The sequence below is a fragment of the Calypte anna genome, chromosome 13 (assembly GCF_003957555.1).
Source record: "Calypte anna isolate BGI_N300 chromosome 13, bCalAnn1_v1.p, whole genome shotgun sequence".
In the NCBI taxonomy this organism is placed as follows: domain Eukaryota; kingdom Metazoa; phylum Chordata; class Aves; order Apodiformes; family Trochilidae; genus Calypte; species Calypte anna.
The window spans coordinates 14,246,958-14,265,153 of record NC_044259.1 but is presented as its reverse complement, the minus strand read 5'-3'; positions in this window follow the sequence as shown (position 1 = coordinate 14,265,153).

Below are 18,196 nucleotides of genomic sequence, written 5' to 3'. Positions count from 1 at the left end.
GTATGTTTTTGTTTTGACTTTACTGTTATACTGTTTTATGATCTTTATGAAAAGTACATAATGTGAAAAAAAAATTCCATAAAATTATTCAAATATTTTCTCATGACACTTTAATGCAGACAAAATGTGGAATGAAAAGAACTGCAGGAGAAGTCCTTTTTTTATCTGAGAACAACGATTTTCTCATAAATGGAATATTCCTTGACAGAGAAATATATTTATTAAAAAGAACCATTGTTTGCTTTTCAAGGTAGCTTTTTGGACTCCTGTTTGCTCCTTAAGCCTGAATGAAAAATTGTATTTACACTCACTGCATAGAAAGCTGCATTATCTTTCATTACTCTTGCAGCCTTTCTAGGGTGTTAGGTTAGGAAATATGTTGTAATTAAAAACGAGGAGCTAGCTTTAAAAAATAGTGATTCGTTACTGTGCTTGGGAAAGAAACATTATTTCCTTTGTGACAAAAGAATAATAACCCTGGCAGATGGGTTTCTGCAGAGCTGGAAGAAAAGCTCTGTTCAAGTGGGATTGACAAAGGTGCCTGTGTAGGACAGGAAGTCCTGTCACAGAGGTAATAAAAATGACACTATTGCAGCTCAACCAGGTACAAATAATCCATACTTGAAGCTTGCCTTCTGACTTAAGTAAATATCAGGGTGCTAAGATAGTAATGACTCTTCTAGTTTATTGGAATGACCTTGTTGTTGTTACCTCAGCACAGACTGAAATGTAAAGTTGTGTTGAATGCAAAGCTTTAATATCCCCTGGTTTGGATGGTAGAACAATATTCAGACATCCTCTGTTTGCTTTGCCTGGCTCTTAGCAGATTGCTTCTGTTGGAAAGGCATTAATTAATATGTCACGGAGCCCGACTGTCTTTTGATCTTTGGAGAGGCTTGCTCCTACATTTGGATCCAAGTCCCATGGTTTCTGCTCTTTCCTGTTTGGTAGCGTCAGACCTGAACAAAATGAAACTTGCTTTCTGCTTTGGTTGGAGTTGCAGTTGGTTTCTAATCTCTTACCAAGTATTTTAGTGAAAGGCAGAATGTCAGAAGAGTTTTTGATGTTGCTGTGTTTGAGAGTAGCAATTGTCTCAAAATAAACAGCAGGGTTTGTTTTCCCATTTTTTGAGGGACTGAAATAACTCCAACAACTTGGAAGCTCTGGCATTCTCAAGCCTCAGACTTGCTGAAGATTTAAAACTAGACACAAGCCTCCTCGGCTTGTGCCCAAAGATGCTCTTAGGAAAGCTGGTTCAAACCTCATGGACTTGACCATCTACTTTGTCTGGAGCTCTGTACTTCAAAAGAAAACCACCACACACCTTTGATTCCCATCTGCTAAACTTGTAGTACCTCATGTAGCTTCTTACAGCATTTTGAAATGTGAATATTACACATGAAACTTAGCAGGCATTCAGACTAAGCAGTAATAGTGTATTAAAACTTGCTATGAGTAAAATTTGTCATTTATGTATTTTTCACATCTTCTTCTTGTCAGGTTAATTGATACCTTACAGTGCTTGCCTGGGCTGCTGTTGCTTGGAATAAATCTGTTGAGACAGCATCTCCCTTTGCCAAGTAACATGTATTATTATTTACAAAATCACTTCTAGGGGAGCAATTATTACTATAGGTGATAATGGATCCTGTGTAGAAAGGCTGATACTTGATTATTATGCCTTTTTTGGGGATTTTTAAAAAGGAGCTGGACAGGGAAGGAACTTAATGTTTTCACAACATAGTGTTTCACACCGTAGTGTTTGTAGATGCCACTGAAAAATAAAGAATTTTCCATTAATTTTTGAATTTCATGAAGCTATGCTCAAGCTTTTTGCCTATATAAAGGGAAGAAATGCTTCATCTAAAAGCACATTCAGTTCTTTGCTTTCCAAATCTATTTTCTAAGTCTAAACTCATGATGCTTTTTTTTTTTTTTTTCCTTTATTGATCTCAGAATTAACAATAGTAAACACTCCAATATAAATCACTTTGCTAAGATTAAACTGTTCCATGGTCCCACTCATAAAATGTCTCTGGGGAGTCATTGACTGATTCTTTGTAGTCCAATAAGTAACAAATAACCTTGATTCCACGGATTAAGAGAAACCCCATAGTTATTTAATGGTACTAAGCAAAGTTAATTAACAAAGGGAGATGATTAATTTAGTGAGATGTTTCAAATAAACATGAGAATTTGAGTTTAATCTCTGGATATGTATCCAACAGTGAAGCTATTATATTTTTATTGTAATAGGAAGAGAGAGTAGAGTTGATATTTCTGTCAAGAATGTGCTTAACTCAGCCACAGGCATCACGGTTGCAAGCTTTTGAGGGATTTAAGATGTGCTGTAGCATTCACAATTACTTTGCTTGCAGAAGGCAGTTTTACAAAGAGTATGAAAAAGAATCTGTTGAAAATTAGTCCTATAGCCCTCTGTTTCCACTACTATTATCTCATCATATGCAGTGAGGAATGCAAAACCTTAATTCAAGTGATTGCTTCCCAAGTAGGCAACTGGGGAGACCCAGCTGCCTCATTCCAGCTGATTGTCTACCACAAGAATCCTACTCTAAGGTTGCAAAGCTTTGAGTAAACCCTTGAAATAGTTTCTGAAGATATTTAAATCTCAGGCCTTTGGTGCTGACCTCAAGCCCTCTGACACTGGCCCTGACCCTATGACTCCCCTCACCCAAACTGGCACTCTCTGAACATACTTTTTCTACAGGTTTCTGAAAATGGCAAAGAATATTCAATGAGGATTTGCAAAATCCTAGATTTTGGAGCAGAATAAGAGATGATTATTCACAGATGGGAAGAGAATGAAGGGAAAACTTTCATTTGTATGGAGAATATAGGAAAAACTTACTGTTAACAGTTGCCTCTAACTGGGGATTTATCGTCACCAATAGAGCCTTCAGACTTTAAATTGGACTCTTTCAGTTCAAATGTCTTTACATTTTAGATCAGTCCCAATTAATTCTTTTATTCTCCTTGAAGGGCAGCTTAATAACAATTAACTTGCTTTTATTCTTAGAAGAAAAAACAACATATGAAATGCTGTATCAGGGAGTCACAAACATGAGGTTGAAATGAATCTTACTACTGGGGGGACTGAAAAACAGTCTTTATGTTTGGCCTTAATGGTCTCTCTCTGCCTGTTTAAGAGACCTTCTATAGTAAAACCCATTAAACTGGTGATAACAGTTTTTCAAAACAGGTTGAATTTAAATGTTAAGATTTCAAACTGTGTGAAGCTTCCATTTCTGACAGAAGAAAATTAAATATAAGATTAATACAAATGATAAGCAACTACTTCCTACACTGTGAAAGGGCTAGAATGTGAAAATTGCTTTCCCTTATTAGTAACCAGTCAGTGGTTCAGCTGACTGGAAAGGGCCTTGTTTCAGCCACTGGAAAATGAGTGGGAAGAAATATCTCAGCATTGAGTGTTATTTTTGAGCAAAGGTTTTCAATTGTCTTAGGCTGAACATCACTAACTCTCTTTTGGATTAGAAGAATTATTTTCTTAGTGCCCTCATCTTTGCTGACAGAGAGCAGAGCCCCCTCCTCCCGTTCCGTGAAGCTCTCACCATTATTGCAAAGGGAACAAAATTTATAATGTTCTGAGCACCATAAAGTTAGACAGGCTGCATCCAAGCCAGTTGTCATCATTCTCTCAGAAATAATACAATTTTAAATAAATGCAGTCCTGAATGTTCCTTCCAGTTATCACCACAAAACACTGCATGAAAGTACTGCCTGCTACAGCTGACACCATGACTGATGGTGGCCCATTGAAAAGGCTGCTCTCGTTCTTAAAATGTGAATACCTGCAGACAAAACCTGAACACAGTTAATGAGCAATTGCCCTTGGAAATACATAAGACAGAAGACATTCCATCCTGTTCTTTTATATATTCAAAGGCATGACTTCTCAGTAATTCACCAGAGCCATCACTCACTACATGATTCATTAGATGTTAAGAAAACGTTTGAAGTTATCATAAATAAGACGACAAATGTGCAAAATAGATATGCAGAAGCTGAACAAAGTCAACTTTCATGCTGTTCAGAAACTTCAGAAAATGCTTTAAAAACTCCCAAACTATAAGATTCCAACATAGGGCTGTCCCAGTTTAGCAAAAGCTTTCATTTACTGTTTGTCACAACAAATCCTGTCTCTTTAATTCTCAAGTAAATGTTCTATAGTAAATGGGCAGATCTTGAGACTAAAGACTAAAATAAAAGCAAAACTTCTGAATAATTGTATTGAACACCTTAACTACTCTGCCTAAAATATTTTGTTTGACTAAGTGTGAGAGGGTTTTCTGTCAGCTTCAAAGATTAAGGAAAACTTCAATGCATTATTAAACTACATTAAAAAAGAAAATAATTCTGCTCTAGTTCTGACTAGACTTATATAAACTTTAAGGCACTGCAAAACTCTGGAAGAATCTCAGAAATACAGACTGTATCACTTGAGAACTCAGCAATGTTCCTTCTTGAAGACTAAATGTCTACATCTGCTTACAGTCTCTATGTAAACCCATTGCAAAGTCTGCCTTGAAAACTGATATGTTCTGGGCTTCCAGTACTCCAGCTGCAGAGATCTCATTTCAGAAGGTCAAGTGTTTTGATAGTAAAATTCCTTTTTTCACTTTATGGTTTGAATCTACTCACCTTCAGAGTTCTGCAGTACTGCAAATTTTACAAAGAGGAAAGCTTACAAGATATGTGAGGAGGAAAATATAAAATACAAACCAGAATGATTCCTGATCCTACAAATCTGAGTCTCATCTTAAGAAAAAACTAAGTTTGCTTCTCTGATTCCTGTTCATGTTAATTACTTGAAAACCAAACACTTAGGTTGATTTTTTTTTACCATTTGCCACATTTCTGTAAGAGATTTGGACTAATGATAAATGAAGATCAAAATGGTCCTGCTCTAATGATGAGTCTGTGATATACACTTCAGAAGTATGTCAAGGAGTTCTAGATCATGAACTATCCTAATTGGTTCAACTAACAAAGGTTATATTCTGTATCATCTTGCACCTCTGTTTAGAAATGGAGCTGAAATAGTTGTGAAGAAAAGAAAATGCATGAAGGAAGTGAAGAGTTGCATATCAGTATCTCTCTCTCTTCTTCTAATATGCATGTCAGCACACATCCATGGTTTTTTTCCAATCAGTGTCTCTGCAGAACTAAAAGACTTGTAGAACTGATGTCCTCATCATGCTATGAGATTAAAGCACATGGGGTAGAAAGCTAAAATACAGGAATGAGTTATACACTCTGTGGAAGCATTTTGTTTCATACCATTGTAAAGAGTCTTTTGATTACGGATTAAGGATCTAATTTCACAAGCCTTCCATGTAAAAAAAAATCTCTGAGAAACCAAGCCAGACCACTTTCTTTTTGATGCCTTGCAATATTTTTGTACCAACAATCCCCACAAAGAAAAGCTTCTTTTTGAAAGATGCTGATGAAACTCAGAATATTTATAACTTGCCAAATATCCAGAGCCTGTTAACTGCTGGTGCATTGTTTGAACATTTTCTTTTCCTAATCAAGATTTGCACATTTCTGAGGAAACCACTGGGCTGTTGGCACTACTGAGACTTTGTAGTTCCTTTTCTCCAAAGCAGAGACAAAAAAGCCTTCAAGTTTTCCATTGGGTAACAGCTGAATTCACACCATGACCCTGTGAGTGTGGCTCCCTTTTCAAAGCACCTTTGGCTACCCTGGAGGTAGGAATAAGCTGCTTACTGTGCCAAACTACAGAGGCATGGATAGAATAAATAAGTATATTCACTGCTTCTCTGGGCTGTGAAAATGGGTGCTGAGCAACCTGTCCCAGCATGGCAAACCATGTTTGTTCTTTTGAGATGCTGTCCAAACATCAACACCTAAACGTGACAGAAAACCTGAGTAGTAGAGAATGGAGGGAGAGCTCTGTTAATGGGAAGGGAAAATAGGTCTAAGAACTTGTTAGGTCACCTTAGGATGCCAAGAAAAAGATTTGGGTTTGTCTTCTGAGAGATTATTGTGTATTCTAGGATTAAAAAAACAAAACAAACCAAAACCCAAAAAACTTACTGTGAATAAAGAGGCCAGGTGAACTCCTCCAGGAAAGACAAGCCTAGACTTTGTAAAAGACTGCATTTATAGATGTCCAGAGATGAAATTTTCAGGTTCTGATCAGCCACAGAATGCTTTGACACTGCCTTTTCTATGACAGCTTTCACAGGGCTTTTCTTACTGTAAAATTAAGATGTCTAATCTTGAAAACTGCCATGGATAGGACGTGCATGCTCACAAGTAGCTTTGCTTGTCATTGATACAACTATTTGTTGTAGACAACTATCGTAGACACAGGCAAAACCAAGATGAGAGATTAAAGGGTATACATTCCCTCCATATTTTAGCTCAGGTATGTGTCCTCATTTATTCTCCACCTTTCATTTAATCTTCCACCCTTTGGTTGTCATATTGTATTATTTCAATTTGTGGCTTCCAAAGTCAGAAACAAGCCAGAGCCCTTGTGTAATCTGTAGGCTGGGTGTCTGTGTACCATGAATGAGTCCCACAAGCTGCCTCTCCACTGCCTCTCACTCAAGACTGTATGCACGGCTCCCAACAACCTGAAGTCAGAAAAGGTTGCTTAAACGGTGGGTGATTTCAGCTTCTTGGGTTGATTTTGAGCTCAAAGAAAAGAAGAAGAACAATTCTACACCCATCTCAGTTGGGAAGGAAGTCCACAGCCTACCTCTGGCATGCCTGGCTGTCTCTGAATTGCTGGTCTCGGGAAAGGGGAGTCGGGAGAACCATGAAAGCTGAATCAGAGGCTCAGGTCACAGGTATGGATACCCCCCAAAATAAATGCAAAGTTAGTATAAGAACCCTCATCTCTGTCCCTGATGCTCATTCCTCCTACCTGCAATGGATTTTCATTTCAACCATCTTGCTCACTTGTGCACTGAGTCTTGGGAAATGCAAGAGATACTTTCAATCAGTGGCTTCCCTGCATGGCTTTTGGAAGATTTATTTCTCCTCTTTTATGTTCTCCCTCTTTCTGGGAGGACCCAAACCAGTTTTCCCACTCTTCTCACTCTGCACTTGCACTTTTTTTTTTTTCCATGTTATTGACTGCTATCTTCTCTCTGCTTCTTAGGGATTCAGCTTGCCCATCTATACTTCATTATCTCATGGCCTTTATACCTAACGTGAATATTTGTCTGTTGACATCCAGGCTGTGCCTTAATGTATGCCATGAACCCTTCTGATTCCAGTAACAGTCTGCTGTTGGGTGGCAGAATTATCTTATGAAATACTCTTCTTCTTTTGTGCCAATTGCTTTCTCAGGCAGGAGCTTCTTTGTTCTCACAACTGAATTCTTTAAGCAGAATCCTAATACAGGGGTCTTCTTTCAATTTCAAGTTCTCAGAATTTGAATTTTTTTCCCTAGTGCTGCATAGTTTTGATTTCCATAAGTTAGTGAATGCAGTACTTAAAATTCTACTGAATATGTTCAGTCTCTTTGTTATAAGTATGTGAGAGAAAAACTCAGTACAATTGCATGCATAAAAAGGCACAAGTACAAAATTTAAGAGTCTTTTTATTGATTTAAACATTGAGATGTACCTGCCTTACAGAAAATATCTTCAGGCATGTTACCTCTGAGATGGGTGCACACTCAAAAGTGTAGCAGATCATCATAATATGGCTACAGTAAAGAACCTGTGTTTTAACCATCATGATTATGACAACCTTATAATTACATGATGATATTCTCTACATAGCTAACAAAAATACTTGTGAACTGTTGTTTGACATATGCACACAGGGTGCCTCACACTCTGCAGTGAATCTGGACTGTGTTTTGTAGAACCTGGCACAGGAAAGCTATTAAAAGATCAAGCTAGAAAGGCCACTGGGGAAAGAATTTCTCCCCTGCTCTGGGGAGAGAGAAAAAGGATTAGCTCTTGCTGTATATTCAGCATACACAGGTTTTAGCTTGTCTTTACAGTTGACAGTTCATCCTCGATGACTCTAGATAGTGTATTACCTTGTACTCTTCAGGGCTTGTCCCATCTGGGACGTCTTATAAATGTTGTGTGTAATTGGACAGGAGCATTTGTTCAGGGTAAAGTCTGGAGAAAATTACCTGATAGCCCCAGTGCAAGAATCAGGCTTGAGAGCAGCACTGGGGTTGAAGCAGCAAGCTAAGCAAGCTCTGCTGTAATGTTGCTCTCCTACCTGGACACTCTTACCCACTGGGGTAATTCTGAATTTGTGACACTTGATCAGGAAGCAATCTACCATCTCCATAAGACCTTAGCTGCTGAAACAATCTACCTGTGAGTGCTGATTCAGGAGCTCTGATGATATAGAAACTGATCTAAACCAAATGAATTTCGTGGGAAAATGCCTCCAGCAACTTACTTGACCGTAACGAGTTGATTACAATGTGTGCCCGAGGTGAACAGGAGATTGCAATGTCAATAAGCTCCAGACTCTACTGAACAAAAAAAAAAAAATAACCAGAACTGTGAGATTAGCTAGAAGTTTCAGTCTTTTGTTGCCTTATTAGGTGAACTATGTCCATCTTTCCCCTTCCACTTTCTGGGATAGGGGAAAGGGAAGGACACGTATGTTCTGAGAATACCTGTGCAGGGGGAGAGGGACACACAGGGATGAAGTAAAAATATTAAACCTGAGTGATTGAAAGAAGATATTTAAACATTTCAATTTTACTTGCATCTTTAATCAGAGGTTTCTAGCCAAAATAAAAGCTGGTCTTTGCTAATGAAAGATTGCATGAAGACATGAGCATCTTTTAAACTGCAGAGTGTTTGTTGAGGTCCAACTTGTGCACTGGGCCCATATAGATCTTACTTTGTCTCCCCTTTAGTGATGTCTTGGTTGAAAAGGTGAAGGTTGAACTTCTTTGTGGGGGAGAGATTTGAACTGGAGCAAGACATCATTAGATGCTGTTAGATTATGGAGCCCACGTTGCAGCTTTTCAGTACACACCCTCTTAAGACCTCTGCTTCTTGAACAATCTGCACAGCTTTATCACCTGTCAAAGAAACATGGAAAAATACTGTAGAGCAGAAATACAGGGGGTAGGCAGATGACAGGCCTTTTTGCAAACTGTCTTATTCATGATCCTGTGTTGTGCCATGTATCCAGATAATGATGGGATCTGCTTTCTTTTTTTATCTTTAGAGAAATGATATTTTCTCTGTATATCCTAACAATGACATTTGCATTATAATGCATGGCCTTTCTAACCTTCTGCCTGCAGTGTTCAAACTTTCCCTGATCATGACAATGATTAAAAATCTCATGAGCTTACTGTATTTTCTGATGTTAAAAGGTTTCATAGGAGAAAAATCTTATAGTTAAAATCTAAGATTAAAACCACATGAAGATAATTAAAAACAGAGTCTCACTTTCTCACATCTTCCTGTTTGGTGTATTGCTGCAGATTTCATTGCTTGTGATCAAAAGATGAATATAAGGTTCAGCTAGACACAAATAGGTCAGCTTCTCTCGCCTGGCTGTATCAGTATTGTGCAGCTGTAGTTGAGGTTTGCAAGATCTTTAACAAAAGTTCATTTCACATTCAGAACACAGATTTGTGTTGCTGAATCGTTTTCACATCCACTCACCACACAAAAAGCATGTGCTAAATTGAGTTCAGCCCATAGCAACAGTTTTTCTGATAACCTTGGAATTCAGGCTGCACAGGCAGAGGACACTGTTTTTAGGAAGAATACTTATTAAATAAACCCCTGTTTTTATAATAAAACCACGAATTTAATAAAACATTCTGTTTCAGGCATTCTGTTTCAAGTAACTACTGTATTTATACAGCCAGGTTCTCACCCTACTTTTATCTCACACTTCTAACCCAATCTCATATTTTGGTTTTAAATCTTCTTCCTTCTTTGTTTTACTCATCTCTCCTTGTAAGTGTTATTTTCTATTTAACTCCATCCTTGCCATCATGAAGGTGCAGTTGCCACAGCTGTTTAGAATTTGCCATTTCAATTGTTTAATTACAGAGCTTGTGGGACTTCATATTCTATTCTTTATCACTTTCATCCAGATTTCATTCTGAGGAGAAGTAGCAGCAGGGAGCCAGAGACTTGAGGTGAGATTTCACACTTCTCTCTCTTCTCTGCCTCAGAATAAGTAAGACACAGTTGGAGGCACACAAACAAATGTTTGGTCTTTCCTTAGCACCTGCACCAGCCAGCAAAAATCAGATTATTGGTTTTTTACTCAAGCTTTCTAAAAACTATAATTCAACATTTTGGATGTCTGCTGAAAGAATCCTGTTAGTGGACTTACATTCTTTCATTCTGTGCAATACAAAGTGCCCTGCCCACCTTCTAAGGATTCTTCTTTGTTTAACAATGGTGATGTAGCAGCTATATAAAGACAGATTGAGGAACATTGGGCATATTTGTCTCTGCGTCCTCTCTGGAGCCACACAGCTTATCCTCAGGGTTAGCCTGAAAAAGAATAAAAAAACTCAACAGATAAATGTCCTTTGAACAGTTTAGAATCTACTCTTACTGGTTAGGATAACACAATATAAGCAAAATACTGTATAACATAAAACTCCCATATCATAAAAGAAGGTAGAAAAATCCCTTTAAAACTGAGCAGACATTGAATATTGTCAGAGACTCATCTGCATCATAGCTATATATCTTTATCATTAGCAAACTTGTTCCATGTTCAATTACTTTAGCTTCTGAGAACATTTACTCTTATTCCTTTTAATTTTACCTTTCTGAATTTTGCCTCTTACTAAGTTTCATCCTTTCTTCTCTCTTGATTAATTTTCTTTCTAAGGGAATGAATTCTCATAAGCAATAGAACCTTCCTATCACCCCATCCCTTGATATGCTGTGAGCCATCTTTTAGGGAAGCTCTGCATATCTTTCCTCAGAGATCAGTAATGTCAGCTCTTACTGAAGTTGGTGTTTCTTATCTAAATTACCTTCTACTCCTACCTAGGGCTGGATGCTTGAAGTAGAGAGCTAGATCCTTAGCAGATGTAAATCAACATACCACTATTGATTTCATTTATATATAGTATCTTATACTAGCTGAAAATACAGCCTGGAATAATAGTCTAGTAGATAGCTTGTGGGTTTCAAGATAGGAGGCACATTTTTTTCTCCACTGGAAGCATTGGGCCTTGTTGCTTGCACCTTTTCCTTATGCAGCAACATTGCACAGAGCTAATGAGACTCTCCTAAATCTTATTCTTTAACAGAAGAAGTGTTCTTGTGGCACAGGAGTTTCTTCCCAAATTAGCCCTCTCTAGTTCAAGATACAGCTGTAAGCTTCAAAACCCATATTCACACAGCAGTGCATCTGTTTTAGTAAAAACCTTTCCACTAACCAGCATCACTGGGATCTACTTGGGATCAAATTCTAAACATAATTGTTATAGACCATAGACTGAATAATGGGCTAGATTCTGCAATCTAATCTGATTATGTGCAAATTCAATGTGACACAGTCTTAATTTGACACATTTAATTAAAGGTCATAGCAGCCTTTCCTAGTTTCAGATTGATTTTTTTTTTTCACCCTATCTCAGCTGCTTAGATTCATTTAAGAGAAAACATTATCTAGTAGAATAATTGTACCAAGCAAAAGCTGCTTTTTATACTCACTAAAAAAAGCACAGACAGTGGCTGCTGGGAGGCTGTTTTCATGAAGAAGGTTTTACACTGTAAATATGAATTCTAGAATTTGGTCTGACCAGCTTTTTTATAAATGCAGTCCTGCCCGACAAAGATGGTTGTGTCCCCTGTGTTTCTTTTACTGTTGTGCTTCTCTTTTGGGTTCCCTGACAAGTTGGGGAGCAAGAGTTTTAAAGAAAAAAAACAGAAGTTGCCTCTAAGTTTACTTACAAGGACGTATCTGTGTTTAAGCACTTTGCTGAACTATCTTCTGCTATTAGGGCTCTGGCAAGGACTGTCTCATATTTTATGTATGAATTCTGAAATCCCTTGTTGATGTTATAACATAAACACTAGCAACTATTTTTAATCTTATGGCTGAAGATAACAGTCAGCTACTCCCATGGCCCTAAAAAAATGTAGAATATTAGGCTGTCCTTGTCCTGAAAAGTTTACAGTCTAATTATTGGAAGTTGAAAGTGGTCTGAGGATCATCACACATCTACATACACACACGTTTTTCTCTGTGATTCTCCAAAGAGACACCCAAAACCAAATTTGTGTTTCATTTAAAGCCACATTTAAAGAAAATAAGATGTCGTAAATAAAGCTGAGTCTGAGGGAAGAAAAACCCACATAGGAACGACCATTTCAGGTGCAAATCTTCCGTGTCTCAGTGGTTCCTGCATCTCTTTCTCTCCTGTAGCCCATCATCCTCAGTGCATAGCTTGTCCCACTTGTAATCTCTTCTACCAACAATATAAAAATAAAATAAAGGTTAAAATGAGATAAAGGATTTTTGGCCTTTAAAGGGATACTTTATTTTATAGCAACAAAAAACCAGGTGAATGCCTAGAAGTAAAGTCTTTGCTCTGATTGTGAGAACTACATTGTCACGGTTTAACACTGACCCGGCAATTAAACCGGATAACAGACGCTCTCTATTAATCTCTCTCTCCTTGATAAAGAAAGGAGAGAGAATAAGGGAGAGAGACTTATGGGTTGGAAACTAAACTACACAACTTTAATGAAACAGTAATGATAAATAGGAAAGATTGCTAAATATATACAAATATACAGGAAAATGGATACCACATTCCTTCCCCTTTTCCCAAATAACTCTCACGTCACCACTGAGGCTGCAGGGCAGCCCTGGGAAAGTCCAGGCTGGACTCCTGGAGTCAGCAGCAGTCGGGAACTGGAGGCAGGAACACACAGATATGGGCTGGCACGGATCAGGACCACAGGCAGATGAACAGACGGGATCCTTCCAGGATGCCGGGTGAAGGAAGGGAAGCAGGAAAGCAGGAAATCTGGAAAACCAGAAGTCTGGCTTGGCCCTCGTGATCCCTCAAATTTATACTGAGTGTGACATATATGGGATGGAATACTCTGGTCAATGCTGGCATCTATCTTGTCTATTTCTCCCCAGAGGAGGGCTCAGGTGGGACCTCTTTATCCTCCTGGACGGTAAAATGTTTTCCTCAGAGCTGAGCAGTGTCCTTGGCTCTGCACACCAGTCTCTAGCAGTAACTATAAACATCAAGTGTTATCAATCCTAGAAGCACACACTGTCTGAGAAACTTGCTGTTTATTTCAGCAAGTGCAACTACTTAAAGAGACTAAGCTAAAAGCAAAAGTACCAGACAGAAAATCACCTTTATCCTGGCCCAAACCAGGACATACACCACCACTGACTATGAGAAGATGAAAGTCTCAGGTATATAATGAATATCAACAAGTCAATATATTGGATTGTAGATAGAAAACATCATCAAAAATCTTCAGACCCTCCAGAAAACTATAACTAAGGCTTGATCCTGGTGTTTTCACTTAATACTGTGCCGCTGTTTTTGTTGAAGAAGGGAGTTTGACTGTCACCATTTTGGGTGCATATCCAGAAAACAACAAAGATGATCCAAATGTTCCTGCTCTGTGCCTTGGTAACCGAGAAATGATACAAGAGGTGGAGAAGATGTGAACTCTCTTCATTTATGGAACTCTACAAGTATTTTGTCTGTGGTTTGCTAGGAAAATCCTTTCCTTTTCAAAGTGTACTTCCACAGGAATTGCTGCCATGCTCATCCTGTATTAATATTCAGGACCTGAACTCATAATCCATTGCTAAGCAACACTTAACAAAATTGATCTTGCATTAAGCAAGCTCTGGAGCCTGAATAATACATATTTCCTCTTTACTCTTCTATTCAGTGGAAACCTTTGGTTGCATTTTGCATGTCACAATATTAAAACTTTTATTTTAAACACAGATTTTAATTGCTAAGAAAGTCTATGTGGATTAAAGATCAGATGTAAATTCACCCTTGGTACTTTCTAATACCAATATTAAATGAATTATTAAAACTTTTAAACCCTTGAATAATGAGGAAAACCTTAAAAAGTGAAGAGAATATAATATAGAGTAGCCATGTCCCATTGCTTTCAGATATTGAGGGCAATACCTTGTCAGCTACAGTGTGGATATCTTAAGCATCTCTGTCACTGTTTAGTTATATTCTGTATTAAGATCAGACAACTGTGTGCATTTATATGCTGAATATGGGAGCTTCCGATTCCCATACATGAATTTTATGTACATAGGAAATAACCTCAGCTCTCTGGAGTTTTCTGAATGGCTGCTAGCAATGGAATTCCATGCCTTGAAGTTGCTAGAAATTACCTGTTTTGTCTTCTAACCCATTTCTCTGCCACTGCAGGATAGCTCCCCTGAGTATATTCACCAATGCCTTAATCATCCCATTCTTAAGAGTCTCAAGCAATATGTCCTTTGGGATTTCACTATATGGTCTATTTAGATCTTAGTGCCAGACAGTACTTACTTATATTCATGCTATATTTATTAAGCCAGAGTCCTTCCTGACTCTTCTCTTCTTCAGCCCCTGCTACACCAGTGGAAGTGAGAATGCAGGATATGATTCAGTTGTAAGTTCTGAGTGTGAGTTCTGAGTAGAGATAATTAAGTATGTTGCCACTGTCAAGACTTTTTTCACTTCCATGGAATTATTGGAGGCTTTAAAACTCTAAAAACTGAGGCCTAGAGTATACAAATCAATTAATTTTAATTATCTCACGCCTCACTCTTTAAGACAGTTTTCTAAACTAAGTCTGAAATATAATCTTAACTCAAAATTCCTGACAGTATCCAATCAAGATGTTTATTTGTTGAAATCCATTAAGTATTTTTCTTACACTCTGTTTGTCTCTGACCTTAAGTAACATCCTGCTCTTGCTGAATTGTATTTATATGCCAGCGATGAGCACACAACTTTAGTTTTTGAACTCCAGGCAAAAGGTTTTCAGTTTTCTGCTGAACAAAACACCAACAAGCAATGACCTCTGTTTTCCTTATCTGCTACAGTCTGCTCTAGTTTTCCTAAAACTATTTTTTATTTCAGTATGAAGTCTGGAATCAAATCCAGTCTGCATGAGCAGATTCTTTTGACACAGTTTCCCAGTAATCCTTTGGTCTATGAATGATATGAAATATTGGTCAGGAGTCTGACACAACTTTTCAAATTAATGGCTTGAAATCAGACATGTTAAGCAGCCTATTGAGCCCGTAAGTATTTACAAATCTAGAAAAATAAATTGAGACATAGGATTGATTTTCTCTTTAATTGTAACACTTGGAAGAAAGCTGCTGAGGGGGACAGAGAGTAATGTAACTATTATATAGTTGTTTCTACCCATTTTAAATCCTTCCATTGGAGAGGAAGCAGAGGGCAGGCAATTCTTTTTATGTGTCATCAGTGTGATGGTGATTGTCCCATAATGTGCTCTTTCACTCAGTGTGGTCACTGCTGCTAGCCCAGGTGACAATACTTCATAGCTCAATCTTCATTTGAGGCCAGACTTCAGACCTTTGCTTAGACTTTTCAATGTCTAAAGTCACCTTTGCATACATCTTCACACATTTTTCTCTGAAGCCTTGGGGGATCACTATCTTTGCACCTTTAACGATTTAATAATCTCATTTAAAGATGAGACCTGACTTGTTATAAAACGTATTAAGTTCTTTCTTCAGAGGGATCTCAGCTGTAGCTTTGAAACTTATGCCTTACACTTCATCTGAGATCAGACAGGCTGGGTTTGTGAACTGGATTTGTAACACTAAGCTCTGCACTTTGCTTGGTTGCACATCTGTCATACACTCCACAGTGTGTACATGCAACCAAGAATCCTGGACTTATAGATGAGCAAAAATAATCTTCTCAACAGGTTATTTCCCAGATCCTCTGGCAATGGATATTATTTTGGATTCCTTGTTTTTCTAGTGATTTGGTATCATTGAGAGTGGGAATCAAACAATAAGCTGCTTTCCTTGAAGCAAATGTAATCTGTAGCTTTTCTCAGGATCATGTCTCTGTAGATTTGATTAACACTCTTAAAACAATTAATTAGATCTTCCTTAAAATGCCCTGAGCCACAGTCACTTAGCTTTCTATATTTATTTTTATTTTTTTATTTGTTTTTTGTGTTTTTTTCTTTTTCTAAGAATACCATATTTGGCATTGTATTGGCTTGTGCACCAAAATCCTACCTAAAATTAGTACATCTTGGTTCCTCTCAGGCAGACAGACCATTCATCTTCTGCTGCAGTGTTAAGCAATGAATTTATTTCTTTGCAGTTAATGACACTCCTGGTTTTTGATGCAGCACATGCTTTCCCTATATGTGAAATTATAAGCCTTTTCCTTTATGGCATTTCTTTTCAGGCATTTGGCTCAAATATATGGCACTGTGTGCCACTCCATGCATTTATTGCTGTATATATTCCTGGCCCCAGCCATACTTCCTTAAAATATCAGCATATTTCTGCTTCCTATGGAATCAAAGCACTGCCCACCCTCCATAAATCTCACTGTAGCTGAACTTTTCTTGGCAGATCCTGATTGTTTTGTCTGAGGTTAATTTTGGGTCTTCTGCAGTTTCTCTGCCAGAGTTTTGTTCCCACTGGTGAGCTGGTCTCTTCAGTCTCTCCCACACACCTTGGAACTGCAAGACCTTGAGCTGCATTAGAATGTGGACAAATTCTATTCTTTTTGTACTCTGCATTTTAATATTTGATACTCACCTTTCATTTCTATGCAGAGCAAAGTACTACTTAGATTCCTTTAATACAGATTCAGATTTGGCCAGAGTTAACTGAAAACGCATCAAGCACTTCAGAATCACTTCAGAATCACTTACTGTGAGAAATAAGGCCACTGTCTGTCTGCCTTCCCTTCTGGCAGTTTCCATGCTTGCTGACACAAGGTGAAGTTTTTGCATCCTCCACGTTTCTAGAGAGTGTCACCAAGCATATGGCTTTTTCCTCCTTTATAATTCCTGCCTCTAAGAATATTATCAGGGTTTGGGGGTTATTATCCTTTGTGTTTATAATCCTGTTATCATAGACAATTCAGGAACTTCTTAAAGCAGAAGAAGATGTTTGGAATTCTTTAAAAAATTTTGTCTGTTTTGTGACAAACACATTTTTACAGAATACTGTCCCTGGTGCAATGACTTGCTTAAACTACACATGACTGAATGGGGTGTTTCCAGCACCAGGACTGCTTGCTGCATCAGGCTCTGTCCCTGCCAAGCCTAAGGAGTAAATATTCCTGGGGTAAATACTGAAGTGTAAGTTTGTAGCAGATGTGACCCAATGGCCAAATTGTTGTCACCTTCAGCATCCCAAAGCCTGAGAATCTGGTGGTCAGAATCCTCCTACCTCCCCTGGTCCACAATCCCCAAGTTTCTCACAGCTACCCAGGGTGCAAGCAGCCACTGATGCTGAGCCTGTCTTGCACCTTTTATCTCTCTCAGCTATTGCCACACCTATTGTTTCTCTTCTCTTCTCTTCTCTTCTCTTCTCTTCTCTTCTCTTCTCTTCTCTTCTCTTCTCTTCTCTTCTCTTCTCTTCTCTTCTCTTCTCTTCTCTTCTCTTCTCTTCTCTTCTCTTCTCTTCTCTTCTCTTCTCTTCTCTTCTCTTCTCTTCTCTCCTTCCCCAAACTCTTCATTTAAAGAACACTAACTTCATGGGGTTTGGTGACTGCATAAAGCAGCATTTGGTTTTTCTGTAAGGATTCAAGTTATTGGCAAAGAGAATCATCAGCTTTCTTAGAGATCTTTAGCTTCATGCCTAAAATGTGGCTGCAGGGGGAAAGGAAATTGTTTCTCTACATTATCTGAGAGTATTTCATTCTAGTACATTCTTAACACCATCCCCCACAGGAAAACGTTGCAGTCACAAAGACTGAGAAGTGTTTATGAGTATGCAAACCATTACAACTCCTCTGTGGCTCATCTTTATTGACCTCATCTATAGGCATCAATACTTTTGTTTTATTTTCTTTAATGAAAAAAAGGTTTACTAAGAAGCAGAAGATTGTTTGGTACAATAAATCCCCAGTTCTTGTTGATTTTATGCTACTCTGCAAATTCAAATCTGATGTTAACCATATGTAACTGGGCTG